This window comes from Gorilla gorilla, chromosome 8 (assembly GCF_029281585.2).
Source record: "Gorilla gorilla gorilla isolate KB3781 chromosome 8, NHGRI_mGorGor1-v2.1_pri, whole genome shotgun sequence".
NCBI lineage: Eukaryota > Metazoa > Chordata > Mammalia > Primates > Hominidae > Gorilla > Gorilla gorilla.
Window position 1 is genome coordinate 41401798 of NC_073232.2, and position 25308 is coordinate 41427105.

The window sequence follows — 25308 nt, forward strand, 5'->3', positions numbered from 1 at the left end:
TTAGAACATGGTTCTTCAGCTCAGAGGAGAATCTGACTATTAGGTGTCTTGGGGTTGCTCCGTCCAGTTTTGTGCCCTTGCTGGAGAGGAGCTGCAATTATTTGGAGGCAAAGAGGCATTCTGGTTTTTGGAATTTTCACCGTTTTTGCGCTGGTTTTTCCTCCTCATCATGGATTTATCTACCTTTGATCTTTGAGGCTAATGACCTTTGGATGGGGTTTTTGTGTGGGGGTCCTTTTTGTTGATGTTGAGGTTGTTGCTTTCTGTTTGCTAGTTTTTCTCCTAACAGTCAGGCACCTCTTCTGCAGGTCTGCTGCAGTTTGCTGTAAGTCCACTCCAGACCCTGTTTGCCTGGGTATCACCAATGGAGGCTGCAGAACAGCAAAGATTGTTGCCTGGTCCTTCCTCTAGAAGCTTCGTCCCAGAGGGGCACCAGCCTGATGCCAGCCAGAGCTCTCCTGTTTGAGGTGTCTGTTGGCCCCTGTTGGCAGTTCTCTCCCAGTGAGAAGGCACGGAGTCTCCTCAACCCACTTGTGGAGGCAGTCTGTCCCTAAGCAGAGCTCAAGCACTGTGCTGGGAGAATCCTCCTTGTCAGTATCAGCTGTTCTCTTCAGAGCCAACAGGCAGGAAAGTTTATGTCCTCTGAAGCTGCGCCCACAGCCGCCCCTTCCCTCAGGTGCTCTGTCCCAGGGAGATGGGAGTTTTATCCATAAGCCCCTGACTAGGTCTGCTACCTTTCTTTCACAAATACCCTGTCCAGTGAGGAGGAATCTAGACACGGAGTCTGGCCACAGCTGCTTTGCTGCACTGTGGTGAATTCCACCTGGTTCAAACCTCCCCGCCACCTTAGTACTGTCAGGGAAAAACCACCTACTCAAGCCTCAGTAATTGCAGATGCCCCTCCCCCTACCAAGCCCAATGGTCCCACGTCAATTTCAGACTGTTGTGCTGGCAGTGAGAATGTTAAGCCAGTGGTTCTTAGCTTACTGGGCTCCGTGGGAGTGGGACCCTCTAAGCAAGACCACGTGGCTCCCTGGCTTCAGCCCCCTTTCCAGGGGAGTTAACAGTTCTGTCTCGCTGGGGTTCCGGGTGCCACTGGGAACCACTAGCTAAGTGTCTGCCTAAACAGCCGCCCAGTTTTGTGTTTGTAACCCAAGGCCCTGGTGGTGTAGGCACACGACAGAATCTCCTGATCTGCGGATTGCAAAAACCATAGGAAAAGCATGGTATCTGGGCCGGATAGCACAGTCCCTCATGGCTTCCCTTGGCTTGGGGAAGGAGGTCCCCCGGCTCCTTGCACCTCCCAGGTGAGGTGATACCCCACCCTGCTTCTGCTCACCCTCTGTGGGCTGCAACCACTGCCTAATTAGTCCCAATGAGATGAACTGGGTACCTTAGTGGGAAATGCAGAAATCACCTGCCTTCTGTGTTGGTCTTGCTGGGAGCTGCAGACTGGAGCTCTTCCTATTCGGCCATCTTTTTTTTTTTTTTTTTTTTTTGAGACAGAGTGTCGCTCTGTCGCCCAGGCTGGAGTGCAGTGGTGCGATCTCTGCTCATTGCAAGCTCCACCTCCCGGGTTCACACCATTCTCCTGCCTCAGCCTCCTGAGTAGCTGGGACTACAGGTGCCCACCATGCCCGGCTAATTTTTTGTATTTTTAGTAGAGACAGGGTTTCACCGTGTTAGCCAGGATGGTCTCGATCTCCTGACCTCGTGATCCACCTGCCTCAGCCTCCCAAAGCACTGCTGGAATTACAGGCTCAGCCATCTTAAGTATCGAAAATAAATGGTTTTTCTCTTCACCAGTTGTCTTTACTTTGTGAGGCTCCTGACTCCACTGCTTCTCTTCTTCAATTCACTCCTGTTATGGAACTGTCATGGCACTCTAAAGTCTGTGTCCTTACTAGCCAGCTTCAGGGCTAAAACAGCCTTTAAGTGCAAGGGGAAAAAAAACCTCAGGTATTTCCCAAATCGGTAGCTGCAGAGCTACTCGATCCTTACTGTAAACTGAACATTTCAAAAACAAGATTGCTTTTTTACATTATGAAACCCTTTCAATCTTACATTTAATTGATTCTAGTGTTGTCTTTCTGGTTTTAAAATTTATAGAAAAAAAATCAAAATATAAGAAATGTAACTCAAAAGTCCAAATGTTAAAACTGAAAATATGAAAATTTAGATTAGCTTACATAATTACAAGCTAATTAATTAATTACAAAGGATGAGGTCTACCTACATTGCAAGTATACTGTACTATAAGTGTAAAACCTTGATCGATATAGCCATTCTATCAATAATATTAAAATTCAGTGTTCACTGAAGCAAAATCACTACTTTTTTTGGTGATGATATGTACCATGGCATTGGGAAGAAAAAAAAAACATGAACTTTGGATTCATTAAAAAACAGAAATTTTGGCCAGGCACAGTGGCTCATACTTGTACTTCCAGCACTTTGGGAGGCTGAGTCAGGTAGATCACCTGAGGTCAGGAGTTTGAGACCAGCTTGCCCAACAGGGCGAAACCCCATCTCTACTAAAAATACAAAATTAGCCAGGTCGTGGCATGTACCTGCAGTCCCAGTTACTCAGGGGGCTGAGGCACAAGAATCGTTTGAACCTGGGAGGTAGAGGTTGCAGTGAGCTAAGATCACACCATTGCACTTCAGCCTGGGCAACAGAGAGAGACTGCGTCTCAAAACAACAACAACAACAACAACAACAACCCAGAAATTTTAAATGCAACGAAATGTAAGCTCATTCAAATGTTTTTCTCAAAAGCCATGAAAAACAAACTATTCTAAACTATAAACTAGAATACATTTTATGAAATAGTCTATTGATTCCACTCAAATAAGATAATGGGACTATACTTTCACATTTTCTTATCAATAGTTCTAATAACTATACATAAAAGACAGTTATGTGGGTCAACAGGAGACACACTGTAGATAGAAAGTTACTAACAGATTGAAAGTACAAGGGTGGAAAAATATATCATGCAGGCTGGATGTGGTGGCTCACACCTGTAAACCCAGCACTTTGAGAGGCCAAGGCAGGGGTTTCACTTTGAACCAGGAGTTCAAGACCAGCCTGGACAATACAGTGAGACCTCGTCTCTGCAAAAAATTTAAAAATTAGCCAAGCATGATGGTATGCACCTGTAATCCCAGCTACTCAGGAGACTGAGGTGGGAGGATCACTTAAACCTGGGAATCAGAGGTTCCAGTGAGTGGCAACCTCTGCTTGCCAGTGTACTCCAGCCTGGGCAACAAAGCAAGACCCTGTCTGGGGAAAAAAAAAAAAAAAAAAAAAAGAGATACGTGATGCAAACAACACCCACAAGAAAGACAAAGTGGCTATATTAATGTCGGAAAGAATAGCCATTAAACAAATTAGATTATTTATTAGATGAAATGGACAAATACTTAGAAAGGCACAAATGACTAAAAAAAATTCAAGAAAAAATAGGTAACTTGAACAGACCTATATAACAAGAGATTAAGTTAGTAATCAAGAAACTACCCACAAAGAAAAGCCTAGCCCCGAATGGCTTCACTATTAAATTCTAATGAACGTTTAAAGAATAATTAGATAAAGCAGCTGCGATGCTTGCCCTGATCCTGATCCTCCATCCTCAGACTCCACTGGCAGTGTAAGCCTCCAGCCTTGTACTGACGTCAGATGTGAGAGCCTGTGCTTAGGTAAGAAATCACGTCTCACTGAAGACATTCAAACAAAGGTTGGAACACTACTTTACCAGAACAGAAAGGAAACTCATGCATCAGAGAAGGTGACTAATAAATGTACCAAAAGAATATGGGTGCACAAATACCAGAATCTGATCAGATTAAACAGTTGAAGGAATTTCTTGGGACTGACAATAAACTTACAGAAATCTGCTTTTTGGACTGTGTTAAGACTGCACAACAGATGTAAAACCTGAAGAGACCAGCCTGTTCAGAACACTTTATGGAAATATTTTTAAATGACAAAAAGAATATCCATGAGACTTCAGGAATGTAATATTCAGCAGAATGAAGCTCTGGCAGCCAAAGCAGGACTCCTTGGCCAACCATGATAGAGAAGTCCTAGATTGCCAACAGCTGCTGCACTGGAAATGAGTATGCATCTGACACAATCCCTGAAAGCAGTTGCCACCTTGTTAAGTCATCTGTCATGAGTTTTTGGCAAATGGAAACCACTGGAGAAACCAGTGATTATTCCTATTTACCAGGAATAATCAGAATAGAAGGTCTTATTGTTCAATGAAATAATAAGGTGCAACATTTGTTGAGGCCTTAAGATTCAGCAGCATAGACACTTGATTAGAAAAATAAGCAATTGCTGCTTCTTTTAAAAAAATTAATACCAATTCTCCACAAACTCTTTCAAAAATTAGAAGAGGGAAGACATCTCCCAATTCATGTTATGAGGCCAGTATTACTATGATACTCTAAAATCAGACAAAGTCACAAGAAAATAAAACTAAAGACCAATACTCATATGAGAATGATGCAAAAATCCTCAACAAAATACTAGCAAAACAAATCCAGCAACATTTAAAAATTATATATAACATAACCAAGTGGAGTTTGTCTCAGGAATGCAAGGTTGGTTTAAGATCCAAAAATCAATTAATTCAATGCATCATATCAACAGAATAGAAAACAAAATTACATGATCATCTCAACACACATAGAAAAAGCATCTGGCAGCCAGGCATGGTGGCTCACGCCTGTAATCTCGCATTTTGGGAGGCCAAGGCGGGTGGATCACAAGAGGTCAGGAATTAGAGACCAGCCTGGCCAACATGGTGAAACCCCATCTCTACTAAAAATACAAAAATAAGTTAGGCATGGTGCTGGGCACCTGAAATCCCAGCTACTCAGGAGGCTGAGGCAGGAGAATTGCTTGAACCAGGGAGGCAGAAGTTGCAGTGAGCCAAGATCATGCCATTGCACGCTAACCTGGGCAACAAGAGCGAAACTCCGTCTCAAAAAACAAACAAACAAAAAGCATTTGGCAAAATCCACTACAATTGACTCCTGAACAACACTGGTTTGAACTTCACAAATCCACTTACACCAGTATTTTCTTCCACCTCTGCCACCCTTAAGACAGCAAAACCAGTTCCTCCTCTGCCTCCTCAGCCAACCCAACATGAAGACAATGATGATTTTTCTCATGAAACATTTCCACTTAATAAATAGTACATACATTTTCTCTCATGATTTTCTTAATAATGTATTCTTTATATGATACATATATAAAATATGTGGTAACTGACTTTGTGTTACTGGTAAGGCTTCTGGTTAACAGTAGGCTATTAATTGACAAGTTTTGGGAGAATCAAAAGTTATACATGGATTTTAGACTATGCAGTGGGTCAGCACCCACAATCGCCATGTTGTGCAAGGGTCAACTGTACTGTTTCAAGATAAAAACGCTAAAAAAAACTAGAAATAGAAGGTAACTTCCTCAATCTGATAAAGGGCATCTAAGAAAACTGCAGAGAAACATCAAACTTAATGGTGAATGATTAGATATTTTCCCCCTATATGAGAAACAAGACTAGGGACATCTCTTCTTGCCACTTCTGTTCACTGTTACATTACAACTACTAGTCACAGCAATTAAGGAGGGGGGACAAAAGTTAAAGGCTTCCAAATTAGAAAGAAAGAAGGAAACAAAACTATATTCACAGATGACATGGTTTTGTTTATAGAAAATCGTAAATAACCCACTAAAAAATATTAGAGCTAATTAAGTTCAGAAAGGCTGTAAGATACAAGATCAATATTAAAACACACACACACACACACACACACACACACACACACAAACTGGGCTAGGCACAGCGGCTCATGCCTATAATCCCAAAACTTTGGGAGGCTAAGGCCAGAGGATTGCTTGAGCCCAAGAGTTCGAGACCAGCCTGGGCAACATGGCAAGACTCTGTCTCTACAAAAAAAATTAAAAATTAGCCAGGCATGGTGGTGCATGTCTAGTGGTCTCAGCTACTTGGGAGGCTGAGGCAGGAGAATCAGGTGGGCCCAGGAGATTGTGGCTGCAGTGAGCCATGTTTGTGCCACTGCACTTCAGCCTGGGCAACAGAGCATGAGCCTGTCTCAAAAACAAAACAACAAAAACCACACACAATTGTATCTCTAAGCCATCTGCAATGAATAATCTGAACATAAAATTAAGAAAAGAATTCCACTTACAATAGCATCAAAAAGAAAATAATATTTGGGAATAAGTTTTCTTTACAGTGTAAAATTTATACTCTAAAAACTACAAAACATTGTTGCAACAAATTAAAGATGATCCAAATAAATGGAAAAACATCCCACATTCATGGAAAATTTTATTAAGATTGGCAATATTACCCATTATGGATGTAGAGATTCAACGCAATCCCTATCAGAATCCAAGCTATACTCATTGTGTAAATTGACAAACTGACTCTAAAATTCACTTGGAATTGCAATGGACCCAAAATAGTCAAGGAGGGAGAACTGAGTGGGTGAGAGCTAATGTATATGGGCTCTTTTTGAGGTGATAAAAATGCTCTAAATTTGATTTATCTCAATAAAGCTTTTTTTTTCATGCTACTTAGCATGAAAACAAAGAACAATTTAATTTCCTTATGGGAAGAAGGACTCACAGAAAGGTACCAAGAAGTGATATCATTTGTGCTAAGTATATGTTTTACTATTCTCTAAGTCTTTAAAAATTTGAAAATACACACATAGCAATAACTAACCAGAATAGTACAAATTTGAGCATGCTGGTTTTGAATTACATATTGCTGTACTAATGATGTTCATAAATGAATTGTCAAGACAATTTTCAATACAATGGTAGCCAAATAAATAAATACACAAAACACCAAGAACAGGGATTTATATTATACAAGCAAGTACATGAAATGGAAAACTACCATGAGAGCCAACATACACTGGATTTAGGATTAAGGAGTGTAAATATACTAGAAATCTTTGAAGAAGTTAAGAAGGACAGCAAAAGACAACAAAAACAGACAGCAAGAAGTAAGTTAATGATTGCAAAACTCCTTTTTTTTTTTTTTTTTTTTTTTGAGACGGAGTCTCGCTCTTGTTGTCCAGGCTGCAGTGCAGTGGCAGGATCTCGGCTCACTGCAACCTCCACCTTCCCAGGTTCAAGCGATTCTCCTGCCTCAGCCTCCCGAGTAGCTAGGATTACATGCACCCGCCAACACACCCAGCTAATTTTTTTTTTTTTTTGTATTTTTAGTAGAGACAGGGTTTCACCATGTTGGCCAGGCTGGTCTCAAACTCCTGACCTCATAATCCACCTGCCTGGGCCTCCCTAAGTGCTGGGATTACAGGAGTAAGCCACCGCACAGATATACTATGGCAAGTGTAAGAAACCTTAGTATAAACATTGTAAAAATGCAAGTCTAAATGTGAAGGAAACAAATCTAGAGCATCACTTTGAATATACTTATTATAGTATACTATCAAGGAGAAGAAAAATAACTTTAACTTTGAATGTTAACTATAGCACAATGAAATGAGAACAAGTGTTCTTCAATCAAGCTAATAATAAGATTTCACTCTAAGTTTCTGACATAAAGGATAATGATAGATGTCTAATGAATAGAGTTAATATTGAAATCATTAAGAAGTATTTTCATATTTTATGAGGTTTTCTAAAAAGTATTTCAGACACAATGTTCCAATGTTCCAATAACATTCTACATATTGTACTATTCCTGATATAAATGTACTTTGCAAATGGGCAATAAATTTGCCAGCCATTTTAATCTTTCAAAATTAAGTATTTAAAATTGGTAATATGCAGCATGCTATATAGATAATTAAAACAGTAAAAAAAAAGTACACTGAGTGAAAAATAAGTCTCTCACAAACAGCAATTCCTCAGTTTTCCTCCACTGGTTTCCAGTTTCATATGTGTTCTTACTGAATTTCTGTTTATGTTATTTCTTGACTCTATTCTGATGCCCAGATCTGTCAATATATAAACACACAATATATATACACTGAAATATACACTGAATTTTCCAAAACAGTCTAGGTTTCTATTCTTTTTAATCAAAGCAAATGCTATGTATGGCTCATTTTAATTTCTACTTGCTTACAAGTTTCAGTAGTAATATTCAGAGTTGTCAAATTAGGAAGCAAGATATATCACCTGAAACCTGGTTTAGACAACATTTTAAAAATTAAAAGTCATCAGGTATATAAATGAAGATTGTCATACTACTCAAAAATTATATGGGAATATAAGGAAACAACTGACTTTTTCTCATACAAACAATACTAAATGCAGACACACAATGAAACAATAAACATAGTACTTTAGATTTTTAACTGGAATTTCACACCTTTTCCTTACCCCTACATCCAAAATACTATTTTTCTGATCAGAGTTGAATACTAAAATTAAACAAATGTAAATTAATATGCTATTTTAAAATAAAACTAAAACCAATTTATAGTAATAGAATATGTTAATATTAACGCAAACAGTTTAAATTCCCTCCTATGTACATGAAAAATGGCCCTTCAAAATGGAAGGAAATTTCATCATCTGGTTTAAAAATAACAATGAAATAAAGAGCAGCACAAACAAGACTACTTTTGGCCTCTGGCTTCTTTCAGTATAGAAGTATTATAAAGAAAAGAGTAAGCCAGTGTTGATATAGTAAAGAAACCTCCACTTTAATAAATCATTTTTTCAGGAAAAGAAGTAGTCTGCAAAATCTGTGAAAGTGATTTATCTTCAGGTGAATAAAATGAACAGCAATTGATCTTGTACCTAGGGAGTGATTCTTCTTCCACCAGTTACAAACATATCTCTGTTAAATATCACTAGAATAGGTTAGGTAATCTCATGTTTTGAATAATTTATTTACACACTTAAGATTTAGGATTTATTCTAAAGTTTATGTCCAACACCACAGTTTCAGTTGGGCCATTGACTTGTTCATTATTTCATCACTTTTTGCATCTGTAAAATGAGTCCAGCTTTGTATGGGACCATCATAGAAATGACACCAAACACAGATTTGGTGGGTGAAAGAGGTATGTCAGAGGTAAGATGATCATGAAAAAGGGATATAGGCTGAGATATGTGAAATGGGCACAAATTGGTAAAGTGAAGGAAAAGAATGTTACATGCAGAGGAATCTGTATGTTTATGTCAACAAGATATACGATTACCAAACGTTTCACTTCACAGCAAAGAATTTTGAAGAAATCAAGACTGTCTTTTAATTTAGTGTATAAAGTGGATCATTTTAAAAATAACATCTACTTTACTTACACTGGTTATCCTAGAAATTCTGTGAAGAGGCTAAAAAAGGAATTTAGGCCAGGGCAGTGGCTCACCCCTGTAATCCCAGCACTTTAGAAGGCCAAGGCAGAAGGACTGCTTGAAGCCAGGAGATTGAGACCAGCCTGGGCAACATGGTGAGACCCCCATCTCTACAAAAAATAAAAATAAAAAAATTAGCCAGCCACGGTGGCATGCACCTATAGTCCCTAGCTACCTGGGAGGCTGGAAGCAGGAGAATCCCTTGAGCCCAGGTGTTTGAGGCTACAGTGAGCTATGATTGTGCCACTGCACTCCAGCCTGGGAAATGGAACAAGACACTGTCTCTTAAAAGAAATTTTTTTTAAAAAAACTCCCCAAAGTAGACATTACATGCATTGTTCTTAGTGTGTGTGTACTATTCTATAAAATCTTACCAGCTGTAAAGATTCATGTACTCACCAGCACAACTAAGACTCAGAACTATTCCATCACCTCTCCTGCAACTCCCTTATAGTCATACCTATCCCCTTCTCCCACATTATCTCTAACTCCTGGAATGACAGGTTAATTTTCCAAAACTAATTTTTTTTCATTTAAGTAATACTATATGATTGGAATCATACAGTATGTAACACTTTGAGTTTAGCTTTTTTTTTACTTCGTGTGATGCCCTTAAGATCTATGGAAACTGTTGACTGTACCAGTAATTTATTCTTTTACAAAGCTTAGTATTCCATTCGATAGATATATCACAGTTTGTTTATCTATTCACCTGTTGAAAGTTATCTGGATTGTTTCCAGTTTGAGGCAATTACAAATTAAGCTGATGTAAATATTTGTGTAGCAAGTTTTTACATATACATAAATTTCCATTTTTCTATGTTAAATACTCAGGAATATGATTGCTGAGTCATATGGAATATTTATCTTTAATTTTATTAAAAATGCCAAACTGTTTTCCAGAGTGGCTGTGTCATTTTCCTATCAGCAACAGATGAGAAATCCATTCATTCTGTATTCTCACCAGTTTTTACTTTAGCTATCCACATATGTATGCAGCAGTATCTTATAGTTTTAATTTGCACTTCTCTAATGGCTAAGAATATTGAAAACATTTTACATGGCTTACTTGCTATTTTATATATTCATTTTTATCATTTAAGTTTTTGTTGTTGTTGTTGTTATCCTAGAAATTCTGTATAGAGGCTAGAAAAGGAATTTAGGCCAGGGGTAGTGGCTCATGCCTGTAATCCCAGCACTTTAGGAAGCTGAGGCAGGAGGACTGCTTGAAGCCAGGGTTTCGCTCTGTCACCCAGACTGGAGTGTAGTGGTGCAATCACAGCTCATTTAAGATTCTTAAATACATTTGTAGCCCAGCGTGGTGGCAGGTGCCTGTAATCCCAGCTACTTGGGAGGCTGAGGCATGACAATCACTTGAACCCGGGAGGCGGAGGCTGCGGTGAGCCGAGATTGCATCACTGCACTCCAGCCTGGGCTACAAGAGCAAGACTCTGACTCAAAAAAAAAAAAAAAAAAATCATCCGAAGAGGGAATATACAATATCTTCAAGTTCACAGTTAGTAAGCTCTTCTAGCTACTAGTAGGACAACACAGATTAATATACAAAAAGCTAATGAAGCCAGCTGTAGTAATAAAAAGTAGAGGAGTATAAGTATGGAAAATTTACTTAGAAATGTCTTTATAGAGATGATTTGATTAAAGCTATTCACTTCGATAAACCAGGAAAGGCACTTAAAATTCACAAGGCATGAGTCAGATAATGTCAGTGTCCCTACAATATCCTTTGGACCTAACCCTTTCCCACCATTCCAAATTACTTCCAATAGCCAGTATCTTCCTCTGTATCCCTCAGGGCTTTCCTCTGAATGGCTGAATGCTACTCTGCCCACCATAGCACCAGGCAGGTGCAATGTCTTCTGTATGGCAGTCCACAACCAGTAACAGGAAATATACTCACTCTCTCACACTTCAGGTGAGTTAGTCCCGAAACTAAATTTGACACTGACTTTCCCAGAATTATCCCACAAGATAAAGCTCCAGCAACCTATTGTGTTAGTTTAGTTAGTAAGTCTTCATTAGCTGCCTTGCTTTCCTTGCATCAATTCTTGCCTGTTACATACGTCTCCAAAGTAGCTTTGTTCTAAAATCCTTGCTTCAGGTTCTGCTGCTGGGAAAACTTATGTATGTTAAACCACCCACCACAACAAAATAACTCTCATTAAAAATAAAAAATACTTGGAAGCAAAAGGTAGTGACAATAAATAAGACATATATATAGGCCCACCATATCCATGGGATCTGCATCTGCAGACCAACCAACCAACAGCAGATCAAAAATACTTGGAAGTGGGGGAAATGGATAGTTGTTGAGTCTGTACTGAACATGTACAGACTTTTTTCTTGTCATTATTCCCTAAATAATACAGTATAACAAGTATTTACTTAGCATTTATAGTGTATTAGGTATTATAAGCAATCTACAGATTATTTAAAGTATATGGGAGGATATGCATAGGTTATGTGCAAATATTATGCCATTTAAGGGACTTGAGTATCCATGGATTTGGTATCCACAGAGGGTCCTAGAACCAATCCCTTATGGGCACTAAGGGATGACTGTACTTTCCTTTCTCTATTTACTTTTTCTATTTATTATTATTTCATAACTCTCTTCAATTGTAAATTAACAGCATTTCCCCTGCATATTGAAAACCTAATTTCTAATATGTCCATTACATTAAAATTAACAGTGCAAGATTACAGACGTCTACAACTACAAAAAAATATTGACCTGTAAAATGCAATAAATTCAACTTCCATGATTAGACAGCAAAAAAAACACATTAAGCTACAGTAATCAGAGAAGTATGATATTGGAGAAAGAAGAGACATATAGATCAATGAAACAGAATATGGAACATAGATATACAACCACATAATTGATTTTCAAAAAAGTACAAAGGCAATTAAAGAGATTTAAATAGACTTCAGGGAAGAGTAATGGATCAATTGGATATCCATATGCCAAAGCAAAAAACAATAATCAAAAACTGTTACAGACCTCACCCAATATACACAAAACTTAACTCAAAATGGATCACAGATCTACATGTAAAAAGTAAAACTATGAAATTTCTAGTAGAAAATATAGGAGTAAATCTTTCTCACCCTGGATTAGGCAAAGAGTTCTTATATGACACAAAAGCATAATCCATTTTAAAAGTACATAAATTTGTAAGAACTTCTGCTCACTGAAAGACATTGTTAGGAAAATGAAAACACAAGCCACTCACTAGGAGAAAATATTTGCAAATCACACATCTGATAAGTCTTGTCTGCAGAACAGATAAAGAATTCTCAAAACTCTGTAACAAAAATAAACACAATTTTTTTTAAAAAAAAGGCAGAGAGTTTGAAGAGATACTTCTTCAAAGAACATATACAGATAGCAAATAAGCATATAAAAATGTGCTTCACATAATTAGGGAAGTAGAAACAATGAGATGCTCCTCTCCCCCTTACAATTGATGTAGTAATAAAAGCTGACAATATCAAATGCTGAAAGGATGTGGAACCACTAGACCTCTCATATATTACTAGTGGGAATGTGAAATGGCACAGCCACTTTGGAAAGGAGTTTGGCAATACATCTAGTAAAATGAAAATTTATGTTAACACAAAGACGTATAAATATTTTTAGCAGCTTTATTCATAATCACCAGAAACAATTCAAATATTCCTCTAGAGTGGATAGAGACACAAGTTGCAGTACATCACGATGATAGAAAACTACCCAGCCATTAAAATTTAAAAACTATTGACAAAGCAAATGGGTGAATCTAAGATGAACTTATGTCAACTGAAGAAAGTCAGATTCAAAGGCTATGCACAACATGATTCCATTTGTGTGTATCAGTACCTCAGGAGAGCTGGAGAAAGCTGGGCTGCCACATTTTGGCACAGCCAATGGCAACAAGCCAAAAAAATAAATAAATAAAATAAAATAAAATAAAATAAAGAATAGGTCTGTAATCACTTACTGTGACAGTATAAGAGGCTAAACTGGAGAAAGTGCCAGCTACCCCCCATTCCATTTTCCCCTGTGGCATGGCACATTGGTCACAGGGCAGGTAGACCAGCACAAATGTGAGGGTTGCGTCATTGCCAGAGGGAACCCCCAACAAAAGATTCTGGCAGTTTTACAGACCCAGGAGTCGAATGAAGGCTAGAGAGGGAAGGGTTAGAAAGAAAAAAGTACAAGTCATAGTAGAGAAAGAGTTGGTAAGTGTCTTCCCCTCTTTTCCCCAATAAAGTCTTGACAGAGACACTTAAGGAAAGCCTCCCCAAAAGCCCCACATAAAGAGGCCTCTGAATGAAGGCATCTAGGCTAGGAACGCAGATATGTATAAAAGGATGGCTGGGTCCTTGACTGCAATTCCCCTCAGAGACTATAAAAGCTTTGCACCAAGTCTGCTCTGGAGACCAGCCCTCCCCCTATGAAGCCTGCCAGGAAAACCTCTGTAAATGCCTTATGATCAGACCTAAAAAATCACTCATAGGTTGTTGGCCAGAAGCAGGAACCCTCAATACTAGTCACCGGAAAAGGCAAAACTATACAAACAGAAAATTATGGAGAATGGGATTTGATTTTACCCTATTTAATAAAAGCTAACACAAAAGCCTCTTAACTAATTCATGGATGCAGGCAGAAGACACAAGACTCCTCAGTCAAAGAAAAAACACTTCATTACTTATGACAAAACAGAAGAACATCAGCACATTTGCATCAGTTCCCTTCATCCCAAGTCCTTTGGGGATGCTCAGATGGATGCTATGCTTGTAGTGAGTTTGCATCAGCAAATGAGAAGCACTGAACTCAGGGAATCCACCAATTTTATAGCAAGCAGTAAATAAGCTTCCTTTTGTCTGGGAACAGATGTTATCTCATGTCTCAAGTTTATCAGCTGCATATATAACCCTGAGAAATGTCCCAGGAAAAAGGGCAGTCAGAACTTTACAGTCTTCACAAACAAGTGTGAGGAGAACTGTCTCTGTCAACAAAAACAGAGCAGGGATTGCCAAGGGCTGAAGTGGGGGAAAGGAAGACTACAAAGGGGATACAGGGAAAGTTTTCAGGTGATGAAACTATTCTCTATCTTATTTCTGATACTGGTTGCTAGACTGTGCACGTGTCATAACTTGCAGAAACATACACTACAAAGATCATTTTTTTGTATATAAATTATAACTTAATTTTAAAATGGAAAAAATACTTTTGAAAAAAAGTATTTTTTTGAAAAATAAATTTATTTGAAAAGAATTTCTTTTCTAGAAAAAAGTAAATCTTCCCTTAAAAAAACACAAAAATATACCCAGGACCCTGTGGTACCATCCCTGGTGTCCCTTTCTGCATATGTCTACTTTCAGTTGCCAACTACTTAATGTTTACAGTATTCATTTGAAGTTAATTAATTATACTTTCAGATATGCTTCAATACCTATTCAACCATTAAATCAGGACTTATAATTTTGAAATCTTTTTTTTCTTAGAACAGTTTTTGAGAAAAAATAGATTAAATTTGCAAAACAATAAATTAAAAATTAGTATAGTTTACTGTTGCCTTTCAGCTCTCTCAATCAAGATATCAAAAATAAAAAACATTTGGCAGGCATCCCTTCATACTCCCCACCATGGATATTAACTCACAAATAAGATAAACCCTCAAAATTGTTAAATTGCCATTGTTCATGTTTCTCCTATTGACCAATGATCTAAACTCTCATTTTAGTAAGGTTCTAATAGAATGGAACATCTGTTTTATGTTACATGGGAGGCAGCAAAATTCTTCCTCTCTGACTGGATTACTAATGCTCATGCCTTCTATGGCATTATACTTCTCATTCATATCCCTGCACTAGCTCTCTAAATAAAGTACAACATACCCCCTAATGTAATACATTTTCCTTTGTACAATACTGTAGATGCCATATTTTTAATGTGACATGCTGGTATTTCTTTTTTAAAACCACAAATGCATTTCTTATTCTCAATCACAAATTTAAATTTCTTGTGTATTCCCAGCCCACTAGGCATTTTTCTTTTAAAATAACTGAAAAAATAGACAATTTAAATTTTTTGATTTGTCATCTCATTTTTTATAGAGTCCAAGTAACTGTTAGAATGGAAAGTGAAAAGATATTTAGTTTTTTTTCCTTTTTCTACAAAATCAATTTAAGCTTAAGAAAGACTGTAAAATATTTCTACTTCTTAAGAGGAATAGTAGTAAGTCCATGCCACATCTAAAATGATCTAAAATAATACATTCATATTCAATTTAAGAAAAATAACCTTAATAAGACATTCTTCCAGTGTTCAAGCTTAAAATTATTTTAACATGAGTGTTTTCATTTTTAAAAGTCATTAAAATTTGACATATATTCCTTATGTTATTTCAGAGATTTACACAAATACTTAGCTGACACCATCTTACATTTCATTGGTTAAATTAAGATAAAGTAATACTCTTCAAATGGAGTTATATTTCTAATACCTTCAGTTTTTCTTGTTGTGCAATATTTTGTTCATTATGAACAGATTCTGACAAAATTGAGACAAATTGCATCACTACTGATGACTCTCAATTAGGTCTTCAGTTCATTTCCCTTGCCTAACTCTAAAAAAGCTACATATGGTTTAAACCACTGGTACTTTTTACTTTCTGCCAATACACAAACCATGCTTTTCTGTGTTGAAAACATTCCCATGAATAATTATACTAGTCTCCAAAGAGACCAGATGGTAATAAATTCTAGAGCAGATCTGGAAGCTTTCTCTAAATTTACCTTTTTATAGTCTCACCATCATAATACAGTTCTTTGTGCTATGGCTTAGAATAGCTATGGCTAGACATAGAAATGTGAGTAAACTTTGTACAGAAATAAAAAAATACAATCATTTCAGGGTCTTTCATAACTACATACACCTCTCATCTAATATTATCATCAACAACTTTTAAGACAGCATCACCTTGATAGAGTCTGACATTACTAATCAAATTACAAAATTTTTACATTTGCAAAATGTTACTATGAAAGTAAAATTTGTCTGGGCACAGTGGCCCATGGCCATAATCCCAGCACTTTGGGAGGCCTAGGTGGGTGGATCACTTGAGGTCAGGAGTTTAATACCAGCCTGGTCAATAGGGTGAAATTCTGTCTCTACAAAAAATACAAAAAAAAATTTGTTGGGCATGGTGGCAGAAGCCTGTAATCCCAGCTACTCAGGAGACTGAAGCAGGAGGATTCCTTGAACCCAGAAGGCAGGGTTTGCAGTGAGCCAAGATCGCAACACTGAGCTTCAGCCTGGGTGACAAAGCGTTACTCTGTCTCAAAAATAAATAAATAAAGTAAAATTTAAGAAATACGATCCAGCTAACTACAGCAAATGATATGAAGTTAAAGAAATATAAATGTTGGCTGGGTGCAGTGGCTCACGCCTATAATCCCTGCACTTTGGGAGGCCAAGGCAGGTGGATCACCTGAGGTCAGGAGTTTGAGACCAACCTTGCCAACATGATGAAATCCCGTCTCTACTAAAAATACAAAGAATTAGCCGGGTGTGGTGGCAGGCGCCTGTAATACCAGCTACTTGGGAGGCCTGAGGCAGGAGAATCACTTGAACCCGGGAGGCGGAAGTTGCAGTGAGCTGAGATCGTGCCACTGCACTCCAGCCTGGGTAAAAAGGCAAAACTCCGTCTAAAAAAATAAATAAATAAATAGAAATGTAGACTAATGTTTACTAGTATTGCCACTGATTCTATTTTGTTATTCTTCTGGAAAACATGATTAAATTATTCTGGCCTTGCTATTTCAATTGAAGTAAAATAACTTGCACAATCTTCATTATTTCTATTAATCATAAATCACTCCATTTTACTTAAGAGTATCGTGTTTGTGAGAAAAAAAATCAAAACAGGTTTTCAAAACCAGAAAATTATTCAAAACTTTCAAAACACATTGTGGTATATAAAATTAAATTTTAGGCATTTCCTTCCATCTGTAAGAAGCAAAACACAGCTCATAGTAGTTTATTATCTAGTTTTATACCAGTATACTGGTTACAATACGGGTGTAAAATATTAGCTGCATAATTTTTGGCATAAATTATTCTTATAGCTCAAAACGATTATGTATAAAAGAAATGAAAACAAAAAAGAAAAAAGTTCAAATAGAAACAGGAAATATAAATTGGGGTGGGAAAGTACAGGGACTACAGAAAAGAGGGATTAAAAACAATGTCTGAAAGTTATTTTATTATTTTAATAGTCATTGTTGCTTCAAAACATGGTGGCTATAAATAAGAAATACTATCTCACATAGTTTTGGTGGGTCAGGAATTTGGGAGCAACTTAGTGGAACAGTTCTCTCTTGGGGTGTCTCATCAGGTTGTAGTCGGTTAAGTAAGGCAGGGCTCCAGTAATCTGGTGATTTGACTGGAGCTGGCTGCACTCACAAGGCCAACATATTGGTGCTGGTTGCCGCTGGAAGGCTTATGTTCCTGCCCATGTGGGCATCTTCAAAGGTTGACTGCGTATCCTCAAGACATTGCAGTTGAATTCCCCATTATGGGTGTCCCAAGAAAAAATAATATGGAAGTAATGATGCCCTTAATGATCTAGCCTCAGAAATAGCACACCATCATTGCATACATTCTACTTATTAGAAACAAGTCACTAAGTCTGGGCCATATTCAAGAGAGGGGAAATTAGGTTCTACCTTTTCAATGGAGAAGTATTAAAGAACTTGTGAACATGCTTTAAAAAAAAATTTTTTTAAGAGACAGGATGCCACTGTGTTTCCCAGGACAGAGTAAAATGGCTATTCACAGGAGCAATCATAGCATACTGCAACCTCAAACTCCTGGCCTCAAGTGATCTTCCCATCTCGACCTCCTGAGTAGCAGGGACTACAGGTATGCACCACCACACCTGGCTTTCTTTTCATTTTTCATATTAGAGTAGGTGACAACTGTTACATAAAGCAAAAACCCACATTAGATAATAAATATTTAAAAAATTATTATTTGGTTTTGAGACAGGGTCTAGCTCTGTTGCCTAGGCTGGAATGCAGTGGCAGAATCATGGCTCACTACAGCTTCAACCTCCCAGGCTCAAGCAATTCTTGCACCTCAGCTTCCTGACTAGCTGGGATGACAGGCATGTACCACCGTGCCTGGCTAATTTTTTTTTTTTTATTATTTGTAGAGACAAGGTTTCGTCATGTTGCCCAGGCTGGTCTTGAACTCCTGAGCTCAACTGACCCTCTGGCCTTGGCTTCTCAAAGTGCTGTGATTATAAGCGTGAGCCACCACATCTGGCCTATTATTCTTAAAAGAACAAAAAATTTATCTGATCTATTTAATGATACATATAATTGTTCATACATACATAAATCATATGCCATCTTTATAAAGTCATTAGTACTGCTTTTGTAAAATTAAATCTAAGTTTTTCTCCTATTTTGACAGAGCTCTAATTTCTAAAATGCTCATAAATTTTCAGTTTTCTGCTACATGTATTAAAATACATGCCACCTGCAACCTACCAGCTACTCGTTCTAAAATCATAGTTTCCCAGTGGTCACCTAACATCCATCCATCCAACCAATCTTCTTCCTTATTTGAAAACTCCACTGCATAACTGCTAATTTTTATGTAGAGATTTTTAAATGAAAATTCTGGTTAATAGATAGGTGGGCAACAGTAACTACCAAGTTAAGTCTATAAGCCAAGGTGTATGGACCTCTACATAGTGGGTTGTAAATGCTTGATATGGGAAGAATTAAATAAGGAGAAAAGAATGAGACAGAGTTTGGTGATAGTCCCAAGTTCATACTTGCCCAGCTTGGCTTAATTCTACTGCACATCCTTCTTGCCCCAAATCACTGTGGTATGTTACAATCTAGACTATTTGGTTTTTTACTTTGTTATCCCAAGAATCTCAGCAGCAAAAGTACCAAAGAACACAAATACTCTAAAAACATTATTCTTTAAAAAATATGGCAGAGTGATGCTTGCAAAATGGAAGGGTAGGAATTGTTGTCTGGTTCTCCACACCCTATAGAATTTCTTTCTTTCTTTTTTTTTTTTTTTTGCCTGCACAGAAGATTAGATATTATTTTATTTTATTTTATTTTATTTTTTTATTTTATTATTATTATACTTTAAGTTCTAGGGTACATGTACACAATGTGCAGGCTAGTTACATATGTATACATGTGCCATGCTGGTGTGCTGCACCCATTAACTCGTCATAATTAGTATCTTCTCAGTGGCAAGACGACTACCCTGGATCTCTTGGAACTCAGGATGATGTCTCATTGTACCACAGAGCTGAGAAAAATCTGGGAACAGTGTATTAGTCCATTTTCACGCTGCTATAAAGAAATATCCAAGACTGAGTAATTCATAAAGAAAAGAGGTTTAACTGACTCACAGTTCTGTATGACTAGGGAGGCCTTGGAAAACTTACAATCACGCTGGAACACAAAGGAGAAGTAAAGACCTTCTTCACATGGTGGCAGGAGAAAAAGACAGAGAGTGAAGGAGGAACTGCCAAACACTTATAAAACCATCAGATTTGTAAGAACTTACTCACTATCATGAGAACAGCATGGGGGAAACCAACCCCATGATCCAATCACCTCCCACCAGATCCCTCCCTCAACATGTGGGGATTATGGGGATTACAACTAGAGATGAGGTTTGGGTGGGGACACAGAGCCAAACCATATCAGACAGTAAGGGAAATGGTGCTTTGACTGCAACACCCTTCCCCTAAGCCCACACATGCAGAAGTCCCCTGGATGCAAGTTTCTATGGTGGAAAAAATGAGTGGGAAGTGGCTATTCGGCCTATTGTAAGCATAGTATGTAAACCTCTTATATCTTTAATATGAAGATTAAAGACAAAACTATTAAAAATAATTATAACTACAACAATTGATAGTGGGATATGCAGTTTTAAAAGTTGTAAGTTGTAACATCAAAAATTCAAAATATGTGGCTGGACAAGTTGGCTCATGCTTATAATCCCAGCACTTTGGGAGGCCGAGGCAGGCAGATCACTTGAGGTCAGGAGTTCAAGACCAGCCCGGGCAACATGGTGAAACCCCGTCTCTACTAAAAATACAAAAATTGCCTGAGCAAGGTGGTGCACACCTGTAATCCCAGCTACTTGGGTGGCTGAGGCATGAGAATCGCTTGAACCCGGGAGGTGGAGGTTGCAGTGAGCTGAGATCGTACCACTGCACTCCAGCCTAGGTGACAGAGTGAGACTCTATCTCAGAAAAAAATTCAAAATGTGAGAGAAAAAGAGGAGTTAAAGTACACAGTGTTTATTAAACATTTTTAGCAATCAAAGTTAAGTTGTTACTAGCTTAAAATAACCTGATATAAGCAAATATCAATAAATCTAAACAGAAAGATAGAGTACAAAACAATCATAGTAGACAACTTTTTTTTTTAACTTTTATTTTAGGTTCAGCGGTACATGTGCAGGTTTGTTACATGTGCAGGTTGTGTCATGGGGGTTTGTTGTACAGATTATTTCATCACCCAGATACTAAGCCGAGTATGTAATATTTATTTTTTCTGATCCTCTACCTAGTAGGAAACTTCAGCACCCCACTTAAGCAACAGAAACATTATCCAGACAGAAAACCAAAGAAGAAACATTAGGTTTAAACTGCACTCTTGACCAAATAGGCCTAACAGACATTTATAGAACATTCTATCCAGCGGCTGAAGATTACACATTCTTCTCAACTGAACATGAAATGTGCTTCAGGATAGAGTACATATTAAGCCACAACATAAGTCTTAACAAGTTTCAGTTCAAAATCATAGATTATCTTTTCCGATCACAATGGCATAAACTAGAAGTCAATAATAAGAGGAAAATCAAAAACTCTACAAATACATGGAAATTAAACAACATGGTCAATGAAAAAATTAAAGAGAAACAAAAAGATTTTTTGAAACAATGCCAATGGAAAAAAAGCATAACCTATCAGATACAGCAAAAGCAGGTCTAAAAGTGATGTTTATAGTAATTAACACATAAATCCCCAAAGAGGAAAGATATAAACCTAATGTTGCGCCTCAAGGGACTAGAAAAACAAGAACAAGCCAAACTCCAAATTAGCAGAAAAAAATAAATAATAAAGAGAAGAAGTAAATGAAATAGAGACCTAAAAAACATACAAAAGATAAATATAACAAAGAATTAGGTTTTTGAAAAGATAGCCAAAAGCAACAAACCTTTAGCTAGACTAAGAAAAAAAGGAGAAGACACAAATAATAAAGTGAGAAACAAAAAAGGAGACACTACAATTGATCCCAGAGAAATATAAAGAATTATAAGAGACTCTCATTAACAATTATACACCAACAAACTGGAAAATCTAGAAGAAATGTTTCTGAATATATATAATCTACCAAAATTTAATTACGAAGATATAGAAAATTAGAACAGACCAATAAGTAAAGAGATTAAATCAGTGATAAAAAGTCTCCCATCAAAGAAAAAAGAAAAAATGCCTAGGACCTGATGGCTTCACTGCTGTATTTTACCAAAATTTTTGTTCTGTTTTTTTAAAGAGACAGGGTCTTGCTCTGTTGCCCAGGCTGGAGTACAGTGGCATGATCATAGTTCACTGCAGCCTCCACCTCCTAAGCTCAAGCAATCCTCCTGCCTCAGCCTCCCAAGAGGCCTCCCAAGTAGCTGAGACTACAGGTGTGTACCACCACACCAAGCTAACTTTGCTTTTTTTTTTTTTTTGTAGAAACAAGGTCTCACTATGTTGTCCAGGTTGACCTCAAATTCCTGGCCTCTTGAAGTTCTGCCTCAGCCTCCCAAAGTGCTGGGGTACTGGCGTAAGCCAACACAACCTACCAAATATTCAAAGCAAAACTAATACAAATTCTTCTCAAATTATTTTTAAAAATTAAAGAGGAAAGAATTCTTCTAAACTCATTCTACCAAATCAGCATTACCCTGATACCAAAACCTAACAAGGACACAACAAAAATAAGAAAACTATAGGCCAGTGTCTCTGATGAACCTAGAAGAAAAATCCTGAACAAAATACCAGCAAACCAAATTCAATAGCGCATTAATTTTGGGAGGCCAAGTAAATAACTTGAAGTCAGGAGTTCAAGACCACCCTGGCCAACATGGTGAAACCCCTCTCTACTAAAAATACAAAAATTAGCCAGGCATGGTGGTTGGCGCCTGTAATCCCAGCTACTAGGGAGGCTGAGGCGGAAGAATCGCTTGAATCCAGGAGGTGGAGCACCTCTGCACCTCAGCCTGGGTGACAGAGTGACACTCTGTCTTAAAAAAGAAAAAAAAAAAAGCCAGCACATTAACAAGATAATTCACCAGGATCAAGTGGATTCATCCCATGGATATATGAATGGTTCAACATACACAAATCAATAACTGTGATATATCATATTAAATGCAGGAAAAAACCATATTTCAATAGATGCAGAAAATGCATTTGACAAAATTCAACATTCTTTCATGTTAGAAATTATCAACAAATTGGGTATAGAAGGAATGCAGCTCAGCACAATAAAGGCCATATATGAAAAATCCAAAGCTATTATTCTGAATGGGGAAAAATTGAAAGCTTTTCCTCTGAAATCTGGAACAAGACAAGGATGTATACTTTCACCATTTCTATTCATCATAGTCTAGAAGACCCAGCCAGAACAATTAGGCAAGAGAAAGAAATAAAAGGCATACAAACTGGAAAGGTAGAAATTAAATTGTTCTTGTTTGAAGACAACAAGATCTCATACACAGAAAACCCTAAAGAATGTACCAAAATACTGTCAGAACTAATAATCACATTCAGTAAAGTTGTAGGACACAAAATAAACATACAAAAGCATTTCTATATATCAATCACAAACTATCTGAAAAAAACAAAAATCAAGTAAACAATTCCTCTTAAAATAGCTATAAAAATAGCTAAAATACCTAGTGATAAATTCAACCAAGGAGATAAAATATCTCAAAGATGAAAAGTATAAAACGCTGATGAAAGAAATTAAAGAAGACACAAATAAAAGATAGCCTGCATTCATGTAATGAAAGAATATCGTTAAAATGCCCATACTATCCAAAGTGATCTACAGATTCAAAGTAAACCCTCTCAAATGACAACGATAATCTTCATAGAAATAGAAAAAAAATTCTAAAATTCATATAGAACCACAAAAGATCCCAAATAGCAAAAGCAATCTTGAGCAAAAATGACAAAGACACATCATGCTATCTGACTTCAAAATATATTACAAAAGGCTATAGTACCCGAAATATTAAGGGAACCCTGTACACTGCTGATGGGAATGTAAACTAGCACAGCCATTATGGAAAACAGGTATGGAGGTTCCTTAAGAAATTCACGGTACAACATGTGATCCAGCAATCCTACTTCTGGGTACATATTCAGTGGAAGTGATTAAGATATATCTGCACGTCCATATTTATTGCTTCATTATTCACAACAGCCAAGATATGTAATCAGCCTAAGAGTTTATCAGGCAATGAATGAATGAATAAATAAAATGCGATATATATACACAATGGAATACTATTCATCCACAAAAAAAAAGGAACAAAATCTCATTTGTGATAACATGGAGGAACCTGGAGAATATCATGTTAAAAGAAATAAGCCAGGTACAAAAAGACAAATGCTACATAATCTCAATTCATATGTGAACTATAACAAAGCTGATCTCATAGAAGGAGAAAGTAAAATGGTGTTTATCAGAGGCTTGGGTAATTAGAGGGGTAGAAGGATGGAGAGATGTTGGTCAAAGAATCTACAATCACAGACATGAATAAGTTTTTGACAATTGGTTAAAGGCTGTGCACAGTGGCTCACACCTGTAATCCCAGCACTTTGGGAGGCAGGGGCAAGAGGGTTGCTTGAGGTCAGGAATTTAACATCAGCCTGGGCAACAAAGCAAGATTCCATTTCCACAGAAAATTTAAAAGTTAAAAATTAGCTGAGCATGGTGGCACATACCTATAGACCCAGTTACTCGGGAGGCAGAGGTGGGAGGATCACTTGTGCCTAGGAGTTGGAAGCTGCAGTGAGCCATGATTGTGTCACTGCACTCCAGCCTCGAAGACAGAGCAAGATGCCATCTCCAAAAATAAAAATAATTGTCTAGAATAGGCAAATCTACAGAAACAAAACTGGATAAGTGACTGTCTGGGACCAAGGGGTTGAATGGACAGAAGATGAGAGGGTGAGAGAGAAATGGGGAATGACTACTAACGGTTACAGAGTTTCTTCATTTGATAATGAAAATATTGTGGGGCCGGGAGCGGTGGCTCACACCTGTAATCCCAGCACTTTGGGAGGCCAAGGCGGGCAGATCACGACGTCAGGAGATCGAGACCATCCTGGCTAACACGGTGAAACCCCGTCTCTACTAAAAATGCAAAAAGTTAGCCGGGCGCAGTGGCAGGTGCCTGTAGTCCCAGCTACTCGGGAGGCTGAGGCAGGAGAATGGCGTGACCCCAGGAGGTGGAGATTGCAGTGAGCTGAGATCGCGCCACTGCACTCCAGCCTGGACGACAGTGCAAGACTCCGTCTCAAAAAAAAAAAAAAAAAAAAAAGAAAAGAAAATATTGTGAAACTGACTGTGGTGATGGTTGCACAGCTAGCTAGATCTGTGAACACATTAAAAGCCACAAGATTATACATTTTAAACAGGTGAATTGTATGTGAACTATATTCCAATAAAGTTGCTTAAAGAAGAAGGAAATGTGTATTAATTCAAACGTAAGTCAGAAAATCAATACAATTAAATATTTTCTTTGCTTTCAAGAACAATGACAGCTGACAGTACCACTGTATCATTTAAATGGCAAAGACCAT

The 25308-nt window shown here is 37.6% G+C and overlaps 1 protein-coding gene and 1 pseudogene across 4 annotated transcripts in view; one reads left to right on the forward strand and one right to left on the reverse strand.

Annotated features, from left to right (window-relative positions):
- ADK (adenosine kinase) overlaps positions 1 to 25308 on the reverse strand; it is a 560128-nt gene that overhangs the window by 360879 nt on the left and 173941 nt on the right. The window lies entirely within an intron of this gene.
- On the forward strand, positions 3818 to 4079 carry LOC109028564 (mitochondrial import inner membrane translocase subunit Tim9-like; annotated as a pseudogene).